The following is a 15,969-nucleotide window of genomic DNA, read 5'->3' on the forward strand; positions in this document are numbered from 1 at the left end:
GTACAGCACAAGTTGTCTGCATATACAATTAATGATTAACACAAATGCAAACTCTTCTGCTCAACAAATTCTTCATCTTTGGTTGATAAATTACTTTTGTCTAAAGGAATGTTCTTAATTCATTCACTTTTACATATAAAATGTGGTTTAAGAAAATTTATTTTTTCTTTAAGACTAAATCATTCTGGCCATCATACACCATTTTTGGACGTACCAATTAAATCCAAATCCCCCACACCCCCACCAACACTCAAAGCCCCCTGCTCCCCATTCCAGTTTGGTCTCACTCTGAGGGTTTTTTTTCTCTCCATGACACACACTAACAATGATTGATGGGTAACAAAGCTTGATGGAAAATGTCACTTTCTATTCCACTCATGTGTGTAAAAGTGTTTGTAGGGAGGGAGGGAAAAGTGAGGGGTGAGGTCAAATGGGATGTAATGTGCACATTGAAATGTAAAAAGTACAGTTTTATTTTCAAATGGTCATTTTTTGTCTGATCATTGGTCAGGGATTCCTTTTTGCAGTAATTCATGGAAGAACACAATACATTGTATGCCATTAAACATAGGCAGTCTTTGGCAACAGTCAGAAATGCAGAGGTGATGGAAAAGTGTATACAGATCAGCGGCAACAGCTGTGAAATCCAAGAAAAACTACTTTCATGCTCTTTCACGCATTTATCTTTTTACTGCCTGCTTACCCCAAACTGACCAAAGTATATCTGCAGGGTGTCAATAGGGTTGTCAATCAATACCAATGACTCAATGATTACAGCAGGTGTAGAGATTTATCGAGAAACCCCTCTACAGTATGTGCTCTCTAACTGTTCTGTTTATGTGGTTCTTAAGTGTGAATTTCAGTAACAATACACTGTATACCATAGCATATAATTCTAGTTATAATGAAGGTAGTACGGCAATAATAATAAAAAGGAATTATTCTCAGTGCATCTTGAGTGCATTGAATGAATTATAAAATACTGAAAAAACTACTGGATGATAACAATCATGTCTCAAGCTAAGGCTAATAAGTTGGATAACTTTTTTTTTGCAAGCATCCGGCTACATATACAAGTTAAATACATATGGATAACATAACTATTTTTTCTGGCTAGTCCAATAACTGAAACCATTTAGGCATGATGCATTGGGACCAGCCTAATTCAAACAACATACAGAAAAGAAAATGTTTTTTCCCCAAGAACTGACAGTATTAGACCAGCTCAGGCTACTACAACAGTCTACACCACACATCCCAAACCAAGACAATTTCTCTGATTACAGATGAAGAATTCTTACAGCTCTCAGTCCCTTGACACAACTCCCCACATGGCCACAAAAGATACACTTTGCTCGGGGTATTCTGGCTGCTATTGATTCATAGAATTAAAGTTCACAGTATATTTTCTTCAATGAATTAATAACCTGTGCCTTTATATTAATTCATTCTCTCCAATCATTAGTGTTTAATTGATACATTCCTTTCATCGGTTCTAATTCTCTGTCGTAAACCATTAAATGCTACATGTTTTTAGGCACTGGTTTACTCTTTGATGGTCAAAGTGAGCTGTCATTTAGGTAAGTCATCACGTCCGTGACAATCTCTGGGGACTACCACTTGGGTAGATATTTTGGATTTTACTACTAAACACAACAAGATGCTTTGACATTTTGTCCAATCTGTTAATTTGTACAAATATGTTGTTAATTTCAGAGTAGAAATTACATTTACCCAGCTCCCACAAATGATCAAACATTTTGTCCTGATACCTGCAGGACTGCAGTGGACATTGTTGGCTGCAAAGGTTTAAGTTATAGACTTTAAACACACTGGGCACACCCCGCCCTATTAGTGCTGATCTTCTACACGGTAAATTTAGAAGTCAATTAGTCACCCACTAATGGGTGAGGACAAAGTTTCCCTGTTACCTTGACAACTTTACTCCTGCAGTATCATCAAAGTGCATTTCAGTACAGTCTAGGGAATATAAATACCTGGCTGCCATTCATAGTGTTCCACTACATTTGAGCTGCAGTTTACAAACATGACACAAACACACCCTTACATAACTATAATATAACCCTATTCCTTCACATAAAAGGCAGGAAGAATCCCCCCCACCCACTATCTTTATCATCTTGTGTTTATTTTTCAGAACCTCGAGAGATTAGGTTATGATAATACAAAATTAATCACATTTAAATTGATATTACAGACATTCATTCAACAGGAAATGAAGCAGTGTTGCTTACCTAGACAAAGACGTTCAGGCTAGGATTTCTTTATAGGTGTTTTCAATCAAAGTTCAGTGTGTGACTGTAATTATATGTGATACAATAATTAATTCCTTAATATGCGTATACATATAATATGCATCATTGCAGCAATTTTCAGGCATATCATGAAATCGTAGTATGCTGTCAGGACTCTGTTTTTCATTATAAAAGGGATTGGCAGCACACTGACATTTGTCCCTAGTCACCCTAGAATCAACAAAATAGCTTTTGAATTTATTACATTTTTGGCCCAAACAAGATTGTAAATGTGCACAACCCTCACACTTTTTTCTGCGTTATGAGTTAGAAAAAAGTTGAGAGATTTAAAACAAGAACGATTTCCTCTTTTCACCTCATCCTTGAATCAGTCATTTGCATACGAAAATATCACTGTTTGATGCTTATGCTAGGTATTTCTTTAGTAACATTCAGCAAGGCTGGATGTACAATCATCATGTGTGTGTCTTTTGGGGTGCCCTTCTACATCCATAATGGTTAGCACTGTTGCTTGTTATTCTTCTTCATCTATTCTATACATATAGACATATTTGAGGTCAACAATTTGCTGTGTGTATTTGCAAATCAATCATGGAGCTTTTATTGTGCTATTACAAGGTGGGAAATGTGTTAAATCTAGTGAAAGGAGAACTATCTACAGAACTGAACTGCAAAACACACATTAGCTGCAACAGAACACTTCATTATGGATTAGGGCCATTAAACAGCCATTGGCCTGATGCAGTTCAACCACTGCATTCAGTTACTTAGTTGTTAGTTTATTACAGAAAAGAAACAAGTGAAAAATACTATTTTCTGTAGGGGTAATCAGTGCTACTATTGACTTGTATAATCATAAAGAGTGAAATTGTTTTATAATGATATTAATAAAACATTTTATTCATAGAAAACGTTTAAGGGTACTCAAAAACAATTTACATATTTTTAAAAAAATTACAGAAAAAAAACTAAACAGATCAGTGCAGTCTTTCTTTGATTTGGGAGAGATAGGAATCTACCCCCTCCAGAGGGAGAATGCAGCTATGGGGAAGGCTCTGTTGCCCCAGGTCAGGTGCTACCTCCTGAGTGATGGTGTGGTGGAGACAGGAGGTTGGCATCAGAGGAGCAAAGGCAGTGGAAGGGAGTGTGTTTGTGGAACAGGTTGGCAAGGTAGAAGGGGCCCTGGTTATGGAGGGCTTTCTCAGTGAAGAGAAGGACTGAATTGGATCTATTGTGGGACAGCGACCCAGTGGAGGTTCTGGAGGACACTGTGGTCACTGGAGTGGGAGTGGGAGAGCATGCCAGCACCATATTTCTGAATGTACTGGTGTTTATTTAGGACTTTGGATGATGTGCCATGTTTACAAGAAACATCACCTGGATGCGCTGGGACGCTTCATCAGTGTTGTAGCCTGGGGTCAACAGGTGTTTCGGGTCTCACAACATACACCCTCGCCCAGGTGACCCGGCCGGGGTTGATCAAGCCCCAACCTGCGTCCCAGCAGCGACCCACAGATCATCTTTATCCAAAGCCACCTTGTAGCTTTCTCTGCGACTTCGCTTGCGGATTTAATGGCCCTCTTCTTGGCTGCTCCTGTCACGCCCAATCGAGAGAGGACTTTGACCTCTATGGGCTCGTAGAATGTTCTCCAGCCTCTGCCCCTGCACTCCTCCACTAGTTCCTGGTACTTAGATGCGTGTTTCCTCTCATTAGCTTCCTCTATGCGCTCTTCCCAGGGCACTGTAAGTTCCAGCATGATCAGGTGTCTTGAAGCTTCAGAGGTAATGATCATGTCTGGCCGGAGCGATGTTGCTGCAATGTGTGCTGGGAACTTCAGCTGCTTTCCCAAGTCGACCTGCAGCTGCCAGTCAGAGGCTGTGTGGAGGAGGCCTGCTGTTGTCTGTGGCCGAGCGCAGAGCTTCTCTCCAGCCTTCACGAAGGGGATCGCCCTCTTCGGAGCTTGATGGTGCTTGCTGGTGCTGATGGCTGAGGCTACACTTTCGGCAACTGCCTTAAGCACCTGGTCATGGCGCCAACGATAGTAGGATCCATGACCGCTTCCAGAGCAGAGAGGGCAAGAAGGTGTCTCGCTTTTCCCCCAAACGTGGAGGTTTGCTGGGCTTGGCAGGGCATCATAGACGGCTTGCACCAGGAACCGGACCGAATGGAAATCTGCCTGCAAGATGTTTGACCAGGTGATCCTGTGCTGCAGCGCACTTTCCCACTTATTCCAGGCTCCCTGCTGGTCCTACCGCTCTGCTCACTCGCTCTTCCTCCACACCAGCTCAAACCTCTTCCTGGAGTAGATGGTGTCTCTCCTTGCCCTGGGTCTTGCTAACTTGGGTCTTTGGGAAGTAACCCAAGCCTGCTCTACCAGAGGCCAAGGTGCCCACCAGTGCCTTTTGTCTAAGGCGTGATTCTGCGACTTCCACTGCCTTGTCCACCCTCCATTTCCTTCCTGTCCTGACCTCTATGCCGGCTGTTGACACTTTGCAGTCCCTGGAGTCCCTCTTGTGCGTGCTACCTTGAATTCTTCAGTGAGGCCACTGAATGGTAGCTGCAGTGTGTTACTCGTCCCATACAGTGCTGCGCTGGAGAGGCTGCGTGGAAGACCCAGCCACTTCCGAAGAAAGCCACTGATCTTCCTTTCAAGGGACTCCACGGTTGTCATAGGGACTGCATAGATCAGGAGTGGCCACAGGACTCTGGGCAGGATGAAATGCTGGTAGATCCAGGCTTTAAATCTGCCAGGTAGGCCAGACTTGTCAACCTTGGTGAGCCAAGTGCCGAGCTGTTGCGTGGACTTCTGGATGGCGATGGTGTCTTTCAGGCTTGAGTCAAAGTGCTTCCCCAAACTCTTGACCGACTGCTCTGTGATGGATGGTATGACCGTTCCTGAGATTGAGAACCGGAACTTGTCAGTCACCTTACCCTTCTTCAACACCATGGACCTTGACTTAGAGGGCTTAAAACTCATCCTTGCCCAGGTGATGAGTTTCTCAAGTCCTTGTAGGATCCACCTGCTACCTGGGACCGATGTTGTCGTGATGGTGAGGTCGTCCATGTATGCTCTTATCGGGGGCTGTCGTACACCAGACTTGGTCAGGGGCCCTCTGCATTCCACCTCGGCTGACTTGACCACCATGTTCATGGCAAGGGCGAAAAGAACAACAGAGATGGTACAGCCTGTTATTATTCCTTTCCCCAGACGATGCCAGTCTGATGTTTCTGACCCAGAAGTGACCCTCAACCTGAAATTATTGTAGTAATCCAGGTTTAGATCCTTAATCTTACTGGGAACATGGTGGTGGTCTAGTGCTAGCTCGACCAGCTTGTGAGGTATAGACCCGTAGGCGTTGGCCAGGTCCAACCACAACACTGCAAGGTCTCCTCATAAATGCTGTTGCAGAAGTAAATTCTGAATGTTATGACAGTATGGATCAAAGTTTTGGCAGCAGAGAAGGAATCTAATGGGTAGAGACAAGCTATTCTTTCTGGGTGAGGAAAGGCAGTTCAGGTGACTTGTTTTATGTGTTGTTGAAAGGAGAGGTTGTTGTCAAATATTACTACAAGGTTGTGGATGTGTGGGGAGGGAGACAGTGTGGAATTATTGTTGGTGAAGCAGAAATTGCGAATGGTTTTTGGTGAGGGTTTTAGGACCGATGATGATCATATTTAATTTCTAACCGATTAGTTTCGAAGTTGACTTGCCTCCATGATATAATTTCAGTGAGACAGTTGGCCAGGGTGGAGTGAGTTGCAGTGGTGATGGATTTAGTGGTGATGTAGAGCTGGATGTCATCAGCATAACAGTGGAAGTGGAGATCGTGACAATGTATGATGTTATCAAAGAGGAGCATGTAGAGGATGAACAGAAGAGGACCAAGCACTGAGCGCTGGGGGACACCTTGAGACAGGGGAGCTGTGGATGAGGTGCAGCTGTTGATGCTGATGAACTGTTGTCTATTTGTGAGATATGATTTTAGCCAGGAGAGGGCAGTACCAATGATGTTAAGGGAGAATTCAAGGCAGGAGAAAAAATGGTGTGGTTGATGGTGTCAAGAGCAGCAGTGAGGTTGTAGACGATGAGAATTCTGAGGCCACCGGAGTCTGAGGAAAGTAGGAGGTGGTTGGTGACTGTGAGGAGGGTTGTTTTAGTGCTGTGCTGTGAGCGGAAAGCAGATTGAAATGGTTCCAACAGGTTGTTGGAGATGATGTGGGTTTTGAGTTGCGAGATGACATGACATGTTATAGTATTTTTGACAGAAAAGGGAAACTGGAGAGGGTCCGGAAAATGCTCAAAATATCAGGACCGAGTCCAGGTTTTATGAGAATGGGGGTGACAACAGCCAGTTTGACTGTTTGAGTGACTTAACCACAGCTGAAGGAGGAGTTAATGATGAGATGGGATCCAAAACACAAGTAGAGCATCTCATTCCTGTCATAAAGTTGTACAGCTCCACTGGAGACACAGGAGAGAACTGACACAGGTTCAGGTTGCTGTAGATGGTGTCAAATTTTGATTGGAAAAATGAAAAGAAAAAGTTGCACCTTTTACTGTGAAAGATTTGGAGACGTGACTGAATTTTTAGAAGTTTGTTTATTGTAGAAAAGGGAGCCTTAGGGTTGGTGGAGTTGTAGTCGTATGAGGTGTCAGTCGTAAGTGGACCGGGATCTGTTGAAAGTATCTTTGTAATGTTGAAGGTAGTCTGTGTTTATTAAACCAGTTTTCTTGTAGAGTCTTTCAATATGGCACTTACGGATTTCATTTTGTGTAATTCAGGAATGTTCCAGGGAGTGTGTGAATGATCCAATGGAAGCCAGCTGATCAAGACAGGAGGAGCGTGTGTTATTATAATACTTGACAAGATAGGTGGGATTATCAGACAGCGTGGGAGGGGAGGCCGACATATACTGGCAAGAAAGGCTGCGAGAGCTGAAGGGGACATAGATTTGAGATTTCTGATATTTTGCGCCTTTTCGGATGAAGATGGAGATGTCAATGTCCATAGTGATTGCCAGGTGGTTAGAGATATGGAGGCTGGAGGGTTGATGTTATGCAAGACCAGTGGAGCAGACCAAATCCAAGATGTGACAACAGCTGTGAGGAAGGAAGTTGATATGCTGTGTACAGTTGAAGCAATGTAGCAGGTCCAGGATTTCTATGGCAAATTTACAGTCAGTGTTTACAGTTTCTTTGATTATGTCCATGAAATTCAGACACAGATTATTATGAAGTTGTAAAGATCTTAGGTGGCACAGGGGGCGGCATGGTCCAGTTGGGGAGTGTTAGCATGAAGCTGGCATTAGTTTGTGACCAGGAGCCAGTTGTCTGGGGAAGGAGAAGCAATGTTGCAATGTACCATCCTAGGAAAATCTATGGGATAATCCACAGCATAACAGTGGCAGGACACCAGTAGCCCTGTGAGGAAGAGAGGTAGCCTAGAGAGGCGACCATCCTGATTGGCCTTACATCCTGCTCAGAGATTAGAGGTCAACCTGGTGCAGTGGTGGCTAGTGGAGAGGAGCCCGGCAGGGCTCACCACACCAGGATGGCTCCTGCTGGCTAGCAATGTGGCACGAAGAGCCTGAAAAACCACTCCAGCGGCAAGTTGATAAAGTAAGTCCGCAACAAGCAGGAGAGAGAACATTTCGGCAGGTAGGACTGAGCTGATTTGAACATTAATCCACTGAGTGTCGAAAAGTGTTTGTCTGGATAGGAAGATAATCAATCAATCAATCAATCAGTCAAATTTTATTTATGAAGCGCATTTCATACACAAGGTAAACTCAATGTGCTTCACAACAAATAATCATAATAAAATAAATAACAACACAGTGCAAATGTAAAATAAGATAAACAAGTCCAATCAAACACACACAAACACACATGTGCACACACACACACACACACACACACACACACACACACACACACACACACACACACACCTAACCAAACACTGTCATAAAAAGAAAAGTTTTTAACCTGCTTTTAAAAATGGCCACTGATGTGGCGCCTCTGACTGTTTCAGGCAGGGTATTCCACCTGCGTGGGGCATAAACACAAAAAGCTGCCTCCCCTTCCTTAGTTTTTGTGCGTGGTATAACTAAATTTCTGCTGCCTGTGGATTTGAGGGTTCTTGCTGGTGTGTAACTGATGAGCATGTCTGTTATGTACTGAGGTGCGAGGCCATTTAAAGCTTTGTAAACCAGGAGGAGGACTTTGAAATCAGTTCTGGCCCTGATGGGCAGCCAGTGCAAAGATTTAAGAACGGGAGTGATGTGTTGATATTTTTTTGTCAAAGTGAGAATACGTGCTGCTGCATTTTGAATTAGTTGTAACCTGTGAATACTGGACTTTGGAAGGCCGGTGAAAAGGCCATTACAGTAGTCTAATCTGCTTGTTATGAATGCATGGATAATTTTTTCAGAATCGGATTTTGACAAGAAACTTTTTAATTTGGAAATATTTTTGAGATGATAGAATGCTGTTTTTGTAATGTGGTTGATATGAGTTTTGAATTCTAAATTACTGTCCATTATTATTCCCAGATTTCTTGCTGTAGGTTTGTTCTCTAGATACAGACAATTGAGATGTGCTGCAATTGTCTGTCTCTGAGTTTGTGCACCAAAAATAAGTATTTCTGTTTTGTCTTTGTTTAGTTGTGATAACTGATAGTATGTAGCCACAAGCTCACACGACACATTTTACCAGCCAAGTTATAGCATATGTGGTGATGATTAAATGGCAGAACTTAGGTTCAGAAATGGAGTGGTAGCCAGAATTTGCCAGCGTCCACCATCTTGGACGACCCTAAGTAAGTGGCCAAGGAGATTTAGACATGCCAAAGTTAATATACCATTTAAAAGATATCCATTTAAGTTTTAGAATGGATACTTAAAGCAGCATGTCTTAACATTTTTAATAGAAAAAAATTATTACCTTAATACAACCAAACATTACTGCCCTTTAAGGGTGTCAACAAAACTCTATGGGCCTGATTTACTAAGATCCCAAATTGTGGGTACTAAATTGCGTGCACAGTGCAATAGATTGCACGTTTCGTTTGCGTGTGTTACGGGTTCAAAGACTAGCACCACAGTAACAAAAAGAATACGGTTCAATGCCTTCCAGCTCCTGAAAAACATATGAAATGTCCGGAGAAATGAAGACGTGAACCAAACGTTTCTCTTCCCAAGTTTTCTCTGATTGACTTAGTCAAAAACATAAAATATTCATTCCTGAATAAAGTGCAATAGTGTCTTTTTGTTTCAATTTCCATTGTTTTCTTTAAATGTGCATTAATATGGTTTCTCTTGCTTTCTGACTTTCACACACTCCGTCAGTTTCAAAACACTTTAAACCAAATGAACATTATTTGTTCAGGTGCATCACTTCAGTATGTATGCTGTTCCATAGCTACCATAACATAGTGCCAATAAAATAAAAGAAGAATTAATGTGATAACATGTAAAAAATATTTTCAAAAATACATTCATTAAGTCATCACATATTTTTGAGTATACCACACGTGCGTTTTGCGGGTGATCTACTAAGAATAACTGCGTAAATGAAAACAGGTGCAACAGGGTGGAGACAGCAGTATTTAAATGAGGGTTTTGCGTGTCTTAATGGAGAGTTTGGACGAGCAGAAAGCTGCAAGTGCAAAATGAAATGTGATCAGGTTCTAGTGGAAGATGTTAACAAATATATTGACTTATAACAAAAACAAATATTACCAGAAAAACCGACATATGGAAGAGTATTTGTGACAAAGTCAATGCTGTTAGTAAAACCAAAAATATTCCACTCCAAATTATTATTTATAGATGCAGTTTTCGTCAGAAAAAATACCTTCAGGTTTGGTAAATTACAATGCGTGTGCTAAATAACATATTTGCATTTTTCTCCTCCCTGTATTTTGCACACTGGGGTTGAAATGCCCCATATTACATATTCATTATGACAAATGTACTAAATGGACAGCGCTTATTATCTTGCGCATTTGAAAGACGCAAACCTCAGTGCACTGCATTAGTAGATCAGCTTGCATATTTTTTGTGGGTGATGTCAAGTTTGCACACATTTTTACCACGCAAACCTTTAGTAAATCAGGACCTATGTGTGTATCCTTGAGGTGTAAGAAATGTGTCAAATTAATTTCCTTCCTTATAAAACATTTGCAAAGCAGATTTCTCTTAAAAGTTTAAATCCTTCATTTTATGTTTCCCAATTGTATTCTTCTCCTTTGTTGCTTTTATTGGCTTATTACGGCCATTGTAGATCAGTTGAATAGTGTTGCTGGAACAAGCATCACGTCACTTTTGTGTATATATACGTTTTTAAAAAAACATATAAAAACTTCTCCATACCATTACTATAGGATAGAAACCCTAGTGAGTGCCTTAAACTGGTCAGTTTTACTACAGATATGCACATTCTATCCCCAGTTCACTAAGAACAGTGAGGCTGGGCTGTATTCACTCTGTCTGTCAGGTCTTAAATCAAGAGACTCCCCAGTATTGGTAGTCTTACAGGGCCACCAGGGTGATTTCAAAAGCATCGGTCTCCACAATGGTTATCTTGAACCAGCGAAGCACAGAAAGAGAGAAAGGTTTCAATTCTATCTCTTCTCACCTAAAACTCCAAAGAATGAGGCAATTTTAGTTCCCTATGGAAATGTGCTGATGACGTACTATCTGGCTTTACCGTACATATATTTGTGGCTGACACTGATTTATTTCCTCTAATAAAAGCCTTTTGTGAATTCCTGTCACAGATGTATTATTCTGACAAAATCTTTGAGCTATATTTTCAATTACAAATGCATCTGGCAAAAGAAACTTAACTGCTCAGAGGGAGCAGTATTATAGCTTTTAGATGATAGGAACTTCAATTATTTAAAAACTCAGGCCATTACTTTATTTGTTATGAATGATGCACTTCGCACTCTGTACAACTACCTGCAAGAACTACCCATCAAATGTATATATATATATATATATATATTTATATATCAGGCAACTCAGCTGTGCTCATGCAGTACTTATTGTAAAATTCATGTGAATGGGTTAGATGGGCAATATTTGCTCGGCCTCTGGCCTTGCCTGCTGCAATACTCTGTGCTCAATGGAAAATGCACCAGGAGCTGAGGATATTTGCCCTGTAGCATGCTGGTGGCATATAACTGCATAAGCTCTTGCCAAACCAAAACAATATGCAGACATTTTGTTTTCATGGAAAAGTTTAATTACCTTTTAGAGAGCTGAGTTTTCAGGTTCCAAGAGATGCATTTGATTCAAGCAAAAACTAACAGTTGGTTGTGTCTGGACATTAGATTGGGAATAAAGTCATTTTAAAAGGAGATAATTAACAGTATGTTAATTATCAGTATGTATGTAGGTACAACAGTATGAAGGTATTAAAAGATAGTTTCAAAATATGAAATTGCCTGGAATAGGTCGGGATCTCTTAACTGACACTCAAGACTTGAGCTTTATCTGCTGAATGTGGGTTTCTCCTTCAACACACTGTTGAACTCCAGGTGAAAGGTGCAGTTATTATATTAGTCAGAATTTGCTAGACTTCTGCCAGGGTTTAAACAAAATCTCAATGGGATTGGCTTAGTTTTTATGCCATGCTTATGCATCGCTTTCCCTCTATGTTTCAAAGAGGATTACGTGCCATAGACATTAATGTCATGAAATACATTTTTTGGTATAAAGGTGACTTATATCAAAGTTGTTCTTTTTTGTGAATTCAGCTTTTATAATTAACTCGATAAAGATGAGCATGCAACTTTGAAATATCTTTAACATATCAAAATAAAAAGGAGGTGTAAATTGGGACTAAGAATCAGGTTTGGAGTGCGGTGTGAGACCTTTGTTGTTGTGGATTACCATAAATTTCCAACTCAAACCAACAAATGTCACTGAGTCTAACAAAGCTCTAACCCTGGGGAATATTTTTAGGTCTATAGATGTCAATAATTTAATGTGAGCATACTTAAATTACCAGGATACTAATGCCTAACAAATCAGACAAATAATGAAGCCTTTACATAAACAAGCAAGAGTATAACAAATGCAAAGTAATTATCCAAATAAATTAATAGCACAATATGGTGGATGGTTTCAATAATAAGCTATTTGGATCGAAACAACCATACATTTATAACTTCACCTTAGTGTTCAGACGTAGTCCACCCTGTACTATTTATTTGTCACAGTTTAGTTAATTAAAAGTCTTGGCATTTTAGTCTGATTTTAGTCAAAAGAAAGCCTAAAATATTTTAGTCTAGTTTTTGTCCATGAAACTCATTTTAGTCTTTTGATAGTCCTTTTTTAGTCCTTGAAAGCGGATTCATTTTAATTAACATTTCAGTCAATCTAGTCTAACCAATAAATGTCATTTTAGTCTTTTTCTCACTCATCTTACAAGATGTATGTTATCATTACCTGATGAAGTACACATGTTGAATGATTAGGAATGCAACTTTGCTAAATGTGTCTGGTCTGATAGTCAAATAAATACATCCAGATATTGAACATTTATAAAATGGCATCAAATATCCTGTCGTCTTTTTCTTCCTAGCATACTGTTGATGTCATCAGAGAGAACATCAAGCTCAACAGAGCAGACCATACCAGACAGGAAGTCAGACACAGAATCAGCATAAAACTTCTGGTCAACTTTAAAAATAAAACAACCCGTGCAGACTCCTGATCGTATTTCAGCAACAAACACGAATAAAACAGACAGATAAAGACACCATTTTTGAATGTACCTTGCTTACCCACAATATAAGCACAAAAATCAAATAAAATGACCAAATCAACTCAATTTGAGCAAGTTAACAAAATTGGACTGTTTAGTTGTGCTGCAACTGCAGAAATTACGGTAGCCTAAAGGAACTTGTTCAGGTTTGATTGGGCTGCCATAATTACAGTATTAACAGTGCAACTTAATTTAAAAGATTGCTTGCCCTGACTACGCCCCACTCCGCTGCTGTAACGCTCCCGGTGGGGTAGGCAGCTGGGCTGAGAACGGAGCAAAACCCTGGCGCAGCCGTTCCGCGGTGGAGCCGCTTTCAGTGGAAACCCCAGGTAATGTTGTTCCTCACAGAGTCACACACGTCACCCTGGCATGAGCACAGCATAGGAAACAAAACTAACACACATCTAATGAATGCACTTTTTGGATTGTAATTTAAAAGGAGAGAAACTATATAATATTTTGTCTCCTTGTTTTTTGACGAAAACAGAAAGAGAGATTTTTTAAATTTATTTATTAGTTATTAGTTTTTATTTAATTAAGTACTTTTAGTCTCATCTTTTTTTGTACTCGTTAATTTAGTCACAGTCAGTGTTTAAGGACATTGGTGCCTTCTTGTCATCGTCTGGTCTTAGTCATGGAAAAAACTGTCATTGACAAATACATTTTGTCTAGTCTCGTCTGACGAAATTAACACTACTTCATCTTGATCCTCACCACATTTGCCACTGTTTTCTAGCCCATTTAATTTCATGTATGCTACTTTACTTTCTAATATTTACAGTTTCTATGGTGATCCTTGAATGTAAAAGTTTGCTGACACTGGCAGCACAGATCAGCAAGATATTGCACAATTATGCAGGGGTCTTATTTACAGAATTGTAGAAAAATAATTCTGAGCTGCGTACATGCAATCTCTATGGTCTTCAATAATCTCATTAAAATATAAGTACAATGGGAGACACTGACTCACTCTCTTTCAAGAAACCTGAAAATGACCTTAAATATACACACATTTTAATGAATGCTCTAATTGGTCAACACTATACATCGTTAAAGAAGTGTCCTGCATTGCGCAGTGGAGGAAAGAGTGGGAAGGATGATTGCCTTGGGTACTGGCAACAGCAAGGTATTCTGGGGTAAGATGACAATGATGTGTTTTTTTGCCTCTTCCCTCTTGTCTCTTGATCTCAAACATGCAAATTATTCTTTCACACTATTAAAGTTAAGTGGGGAAGATGAGCAAAAAGCGAGGGATTTGGTCTGTCATGGTTGAGCGAGTGAGCGAGTGAGGCAGACGCTGAGACGGAGGTCGGGAATACAAACTAGATGCTTATGCTTCGCACATGATGGCCAACAAGAAATGGGTGTTAGTACGCGTGTCGGCCGGGGCCACACTGCCTCAACCTAATGAAAACTGGCTGAGCATAGAGAAACAGTGACAAATTAAATGGGCCATCAAAATCATTGCTCGCATTAGAAAGACAGAGCAAGCATTTTGTGATGGAATTCAAATTATTGCACTTAATCTTTAACTGCCACCTAAACAGCATTTCTTGTTGAACAACAGCACTCTATCATGTTACGGGACTGAAGTGAAGTGGTACAATTAAATAAAAGCAATAGATAGATAGATAGATAGATAATACTTTATTTCCATCCTGTTTTGTCTATTTTATATCACACAATGACTTGGATTGACTTGTGTCTTAAAGTGGGATTAAATAATATAGGGCCACACAATCTCCACTTTAACAGCTATCTCCGTCGTCACACACAATACATTTTCTATCTTAACAGAGTAACAGATCACACATGTCATTGTCAAATGCCTTTCTCTTTTTTTCTGTCTTGCACATGACATACATTGTATGGCTGAACGGATGGATGGATGAGATGGATTGGTGGGTGGACTGGTGGGTGTGCAGTTAGGTTAGAGGAACACACTTCACTGGTGACACTTACTTTGCTATGCTGCAGAGTGACGTGGTGAGAAATAAGTGGGCAGTGTAAAAAGAAAGTGACAGCATCAAATGACCAATCTTCTCCTCCTATCCCAATATATGTGTTTCTGAGTGATGAGTGAAACTAGAGTAGAGTGCTGCTGACAACCAAGAAATGATCTCCCAAATAAAATTCAAGAATGATGGTACTAGGTGTGCATGAGGCAAGGCTAAGACTATCCTGCCATACACATTTACACTTTGGTTTAAAATATTATTGATTAGCCACATAGACACCAGAGCAATGTACTGCACACGATCAGCAGGTCTTTCAATGGAAAGATATATGACCAAAGCTGTTGAAAGGGCTTCATCTGAAGATGTTAGGGGCTGTTGTCCACTGACAGTAGCTTTTAGCTTAATCAGACAGCATAAGCACCATAAAAATGGATTGCAAATAATTTCCCAGGTAATAAAGTATTGATGTTTGTCAGGACTTGATGTGTAAACAGAACAATAATTCATATGCTCTGCAAAGTGCTGACGGTACTCCATAAGTCATGACTGTGTCATTCACAGAGCGTGTTAGTATCTTATAGTTCAAAGCCTACTTAGTGCTATTATTTTTTAATCTCTAGAGGGGATTAATATATCACTCTGGACTTTATTTGTGCACAAAAAATAATCTTAAGGAATTCAAATGGAATAAAAAAAACTTGCAGTTTGTAAAACAATAAATAAAAAAGAAGCTTTTTTTGTTTGTTTGTTTATTTTAGTTTGTGTCTGCCTCTTAAATAAATACATTTCCAACAGTTCAGGACATTTTTTTTTCTTTCTTGGAATTACTCTTAACAATAAAACATATTTAGACAGTCTTGTGAAGGATTCCAATCAAGTGTTGCTGACTCCACTTCAGTACTAATTGTTAACATTAAAACATAATTAAAAAGTGACGATCAAGCAGAGACGCAA

General features: G+C 40.1%; 1 pseudogene; it reads right to left on the reverse strand.

Annotated features, from left to right (window-relative positions):
* Positions 1-7,287, reverse strand: part of LOC133985554 (uncharacterized) — an 80,203-nt pseudogene extending 72,916 nt beyond the window's left edge.
* Between the last annotated feature and the right edge of the window lie 8,682 nt (positions 7,288-15,969).

The sequence above is a fragment of the Scomber scombrus genome, chromosome 9, assembly GCF_963691925.1.
Source record: "Scomber scombrus chromosome 9, fScoSco1.1, whole genome shotgun sequence".
Classification (NCBI taxonomy): Eukaryota; Metazoa; Chordata; class Actinopteri; order Scombriformes; family Scombridae; genus Scomber; species Scomber scombrus.